The sequence below is a fragment of the Amphiura filiformis genome, chromosome 1 (genome assembly GCF_039555335.1).
Source record: "Amphiura filiformis chromosome 1, Afil_fr2py, whole genome shotgun sequence".
Lineage (NCBI taxonomy): Eukaryota > Metazoa > Echinodermata > Ophiuroidea > Amphilepidida > Amphiuridae > Amphiura > Amphiura filiformis.
In genome coordinates, this window is record NC_092628.1 from 39,649,002 (window position 1) to 39,654,953 (window position 5,952).

Consider the following 5,952-nt stretch of genomic DNA (forward strand, 5'->3'; position numbering starts at 1 on the left):
CACATGACCTGTTATTTTTGTGCAATGAACTGATTAGACTCATTTATACACACACTGCAAATACAAAATTGCTCAATGTTTTAAAAAAAAAAAGAGTGAATAGAACTTAGTGTTGATTAAATTGTACTAAAAATTTAATCAATTGACTCTTTTTTTTGTTTCTCTGTTTCCTTTTACTCAACATTGAGCAATTTTAACAATTTTGTTTATTTAGAGTGCAGGTGTTATTTGTTGTTGTTGATTAATTGCAATTATTGTAAAGTTCCAGACAACTCTCTGACATATTTTACACACTTATGTTCCATGAAGTCCACTATAGACTTGGAGACAGCTGGCCTATCCTTTGCATACACAATCCTTGCAATGATGACAATATTAAATTTCACGATTCACTCCTTTCTTCTGTGAACAGTTTCCATCCAGTCTGTGAGAGGAACCAGTGTATGCAATTATCAGTCCTTAGAATAGGGTAGTCTGTTTCGAGACTATCCTATATGAACTATCTGGCTTGTGAACAAAAGTAAAGATGGCAAATATTTCTGATGTAGATGTGCTTCACTGTCCATCTCATACAACATATTTGTTGAGTATACCATTTGGGCATAACTGTCTGCTTTTACATTTACCAGGAGAGTTGAGAATATAATCAACTTCTCACAATTTTGACTCCCCTCATATGTGATGCGATCGAGCAAAATCAGTCGGAACTCGGAAATATTGATTTTGAGATATAGCCAAACAAAGGAACTATTTCCTTTTGATTCCTATTGTTTTGGAAACTCTTTAATCGTTCATAGCTTTGGAACTGGTTGTTCAATTTCAATGGGGTTTTCTGCAAAATCCAGCATGAAAAATGTTTTTACTATCCTACTTCAGAAACTCAAAATTTGATATTTCCGAGTTCCCACTGATTTTGCTTGATCACATCACATATAGGCCTAGCTTTCATATGGACCAAATTACCTAGCTTGTAAAAGCAAAATGTTAATGTGTTCATACCTGTAATAACTGATATTGTCAACAAGTCATTAAGTACTGGTACCTTTTCTGACCCATTGAAACATGCAATTATTTCACCCATAATTAAGAAAGGGTCTCTCAAAGCTGATGAATTAAAGAACTATAGACCTAAACATCCCATATATCTCGAATGTTGTTGAAAAATGTGCCATTAATAATATCGACATTTCAAAAATTTCGTCCTGGTTAGGTTTTACAGTCACCCTATAAACCAATTCACAGTACGGAGACAGCTTTGTACAAAGTGAAAGATATTATCATGAAATGTATGTGTCAACATCAGGACGTTTTTCTGGTTCTACTGGATCTCAGCAATGCCTTAGATACGGTTAACCATAAAAAATGTTGCTTAAGAGACTGACTGATGAAATTGGGGTTCGAGGTAGGGTATTAAGATGGGTCTAGTCGTATTTGTCCTGTAGAACAACTCGGGTGTGTATAAATGATGTGCTATCTGACCCTCATGACATTGAGTTTGGTTTACCTCAGGGTCCATTGTTCACAATTTATACTCTTCCTATAGGTAGTATTGTAAAACAGTTAGGCATACAACTTTATGTTGGCTTTAGCCCAAAAGATCATGTTTCCACATCTTCTTCGCTTCATCGGCTCTCTGCATGCATCAAATCCATAAAGAACTGGATTAATAACAACATACTCAAGCAAGCTAAACGATGACAAGACAAGAGTTTATGGTTATAACATCACTACACCTAAAACATCACATATCTCCTATTTCTTGCTTGTCGAGGACGTTACAAATAGTGATAGTGTTCGTAATCTTGGTGTCATCTTTGACTCACAAATGTCTTCACATGTCTTCACATGTAAAATCTCTCTGCACCAACTTAAACTTCCAACTTCGCAATATTTCGCGTATACATAGGTTTCTAGACTATGACACCTGCCACCTCGTCAAACGTGCCATTAGGCCAAAAAAAAATATTGTTGTGTTGCCCTCAAGTGAGAAAATGGGAAAGTTGGGTAGGACGGTCGGATTTTTTTTTTTTAAACCTTCAGTTTTAAAATCCTTCAAATATTAAATAATGCTTCTTCAATTACGGGACATTTGTCAACTTTGACTTCAGGATACCTGTTAGACATCAATTAAAGACTAATCTTTCAATAAAATGTTAATTTTAAGGGAAAAACATTGATTTTTTGAACAAATCTGTAAAAATCATCATTCAAAAAAAAAAAAAAAAAATTGCGACCCTGATTTTTCAGGATTTAGGGGCGGGCGGTTGAGGGCAACACAACAATTTTTTTTTGCCTTATTCTCTCCAGACTGGATTATTGTAATGGACTCCTTCTTGGATCAACCAAAACAGACATCCATTACAGAGAATCCAAAACTGGACCACGAAAGTTATTTGCCAAGCGTTGAAACAAGATCATGCCACGCCGTATTTACATCAACTGCATTGGCTACCCGTTGAGGATAGAATTACCTTCAAGATCTTGGTGCTAGTGTTCAAGTGCTAGTGTTCAAATGAGATGACACCGGATTACTTATCGCATTGTCTTTCTCTTCACATTCTAACCCGTCAAGGTCTCCGTTCAGCAGCAGACACAACTCGCCTCTCTGAGCATAACTCAACAACGACATTAATATCTTTTGAAAAAAGGACATTCTCTTACACAGCTCCTTGCATCTGGAACAGTGTACCTGTCATCATCAGAGAGTCTGCCACATTACCTGCTTTTTAGAAATCATTGAAAACATATTTTATAATTTTGCATAAAGAATCTGACTGAAACGGAACTAAACGACTGGAAAAAATCTTGAATCACAGGGAAGACTTGCGGACCTCGGAAAAGGAGATTACGCATGTTAGACGGAGCATTTAAGTGTCTATCTAATTAAGTTTATCAGCAAAGCTAGACTCCAAATTGTTGAATCAAATGCATTGCTCCATTTCATGTTTCCTCAGGTTAGCAAGTCGTAACCTCTTTGCAGAAATCCATATGATACAATTTTACATGTTGCAAACGGCTGCATGTAATTTCGTTACAATTACATTTCAAGACACAACCGGATCATCAATATCATTGAAAAGGAAATTAATACAAAGGGTGTGATATCTACCGTGAAAAGATCATCTCGGGTGCCCTGATCACGAATGATGATGATGTAATTAAATTCGCAAACATCTGTCAGGACATTCAAGCAAGAAAACCGGAACCAGACTTATTTCTCATTGATCACGAAAACATGAAGTGTTTCATCTTTCCAGTAACTTGTCCTTTCGTTGCTTTCATTGAGGAAAGTTACAACACAAAGTTCCAAAAATTATACTCCCTTTGTAGCTTGCTCATATTGTGCGGATTTGATTGCAAAATCCTTGTCTTCGTGATTCGGTCACTCGGCCATGTACATCCCCGTTTTTGAAGTGGGTTAAAGAAACTTGGCCTTCCCAAACGTGTCGCCAAAGCTGTTTCCAAGTATGCCTCTGTCAGTTCGTTCCATGATTGGAACCAACATCATTTGGAGACTGCGAAACAGGCTCACCAAAGTCAATTAATTCTTCCTGTTCATTATCACGTTGTTTGTAATTTATTCATGTAATGATTTATAATGCCGCTTTGGTGACCCAAATGTATTTGTTCATTATTGAATAAAAAATTCGTATATGTATATATGTGCCCTGTAATTGGAAAAAGTACTAGAACTCAATAGCTCTCATTCCCTATTCGAACACTCTTTCGCTGGTATTTTTGTAACACCATTGTTTCATTTTGGTCTGACCCTGTTTGCAAGTTTCTTTACCGATATCAGTTACTCTGTTAAATGACTATATTGACACCCTCTGTTGGTCAACGTTACATTAAGGTTACGTATCGCTTCCTTGCCTTGCGGGGCTATTATATATTGAAACTCCATTAGGTGCAAATCCTCACTATGGAAGCCTCCGGCCTCAGCCATGACGAGCCTGCGGCTTTAAATGTTTTTTTAAAACCTGGCGGGCTGGGGGCCCAGTATCCAGAAAAAATATCGAAGCCGCAATCCCGGTAGGGCTGAGACCGCAGACTTCTATAGTGAGGACTTGCAACTAATATATAATAGCCCCGCAGGTCAAAAAATCAAGGTGAATGCGTAACCGTAACGTTATAGACAGCTCTTCATACTTAGAGACAACCCGTCACCCACTTTTATTTTTTTACCCCTTCACCCTCTCATTCTTGAGACCCTGCCAGATGTCGGGGTTATTTTGCATATTCTTAGCTAATGACCATCTGGCACCGTTATATAGGCTGCTTAGACTCTACAATAACATAAAAAATGTCAAAATGTTGTTTACTTTACCAGCAAGATAGCATACCACCTGAGCGTAGATTGTAAACGCACTTGTGGTTCCTTTCTCGTGATATATTTATTTTCCTAAAGCATACAATTTATAGCCAAATTAGTGAGCGTGCTGAAGCGGAAGTAGTTGGTGCGCATATGTCGTGGGTATGATAAGCGGGAAAAATAGCCTTGAGTCCAGATTGCATGTGGTTATCGCAAACGTATTGTCTGGGAACATGAAGGATCTAGTTGATTGTGATTGGCCTGTTGATTTGACTGACATCAACGGTTTACTATGTTAAATCGTCACAATTATTGGTCAATAACATTGAGTGCGGTGATCAGTTAATATTATTGAGGTACGCATGCGGTGTGCGGTGATCAGATGTGTGCCTATGGCTTCATAATACCTTCCCTAAAGTAATACACTGCGCCCAAAAAGTATCCGAACACTCAAAACAAAAGCCATTTATTAAAGATACTAGAACGATAGATAGATAGAGAATATTGTTCTGCGTAGTTTGATACCTAATTCGATATGATATGACTTTATTTTCCTAGCTTATAGCAATTTGAAAAAAGTAAAAAAGCTTTTCAAAAGTAACAACAATTTGCATTGGCTTTTCCCTCGAAGCACGCAGATATTATCACAGCAGAGTGAGCGTTCATCCGTTTGGCTTTATTGAACCCGTAACAATAGACAGCATAAGTCGCCTTTAATGAGGAAATATCCCGGGGGAAATATTTAAATTTGTTACTTTGAAACTCGAGACCATTTGTCATTCAAATGAGTATAGTTTAGTGGAATGAAATCGCATTGTGCCAAATAAAACTCTCCATCTATTGACTTGTTTATTATGCAGTTTTGATATGGCTTTTGCTTTAAGTGTTCGGATACTTTTTGGCACAGCATAATATATAGGTCAAACGTAGTCCATTAATAGAGAGGACCGGGTAGATAGCATTCTAATCCACCTGAGCGTGGATTGTACCCCTAAAGCACTCAAGGGTCCTTTCTGTTTATTAACCGGAAAATTGAGCCAATCAGAGGAGTCGTTGCTTCTGCTCGATTGCAGACGGTTTGTTATTTGCGATGAACTGAACGACAGAAACCGACTGTGAAGGAGACTAGGGAAAAGCAGGCGTTTCGAAGGGACTAGGATCCGGACTAGGATTTGGGTTACAGGGGTGCTGATTGAGAGTTATGGCACGGGGATCATCAAACTAGCACCAAGACCTTGTTCATGTTCACTACTTCATCAACTATCTTCAATTGACCGCACTACTTCATCAGCTTTCTTTAGATAAGAGCATATTACTTCATCAGTTAGCTTTAGATGAACACACTAGTGCTCTGTTATTAGCACCAAAACCTTGTACACTACTTCAACAGCTATCTTCAACTGATAGTACACTATTTCATCAGCTTTCTTCAGCTGAGCACACTACTTCATTCGCTTTTTCAACTGAATATACTACTTCATCAGCTAATAACACATTGTGTTCATTCGCTCGAAGCTCGCAAAAATTGGCATTTTTACAATGTTTTTTTGATAAAATCAAGATGGCCCCGAATGTGTGAGTCTCTCATCCCCCTCCCCTTGTCAGGCACACCACTGATTCAAGAGGTCCAGATCAACAAT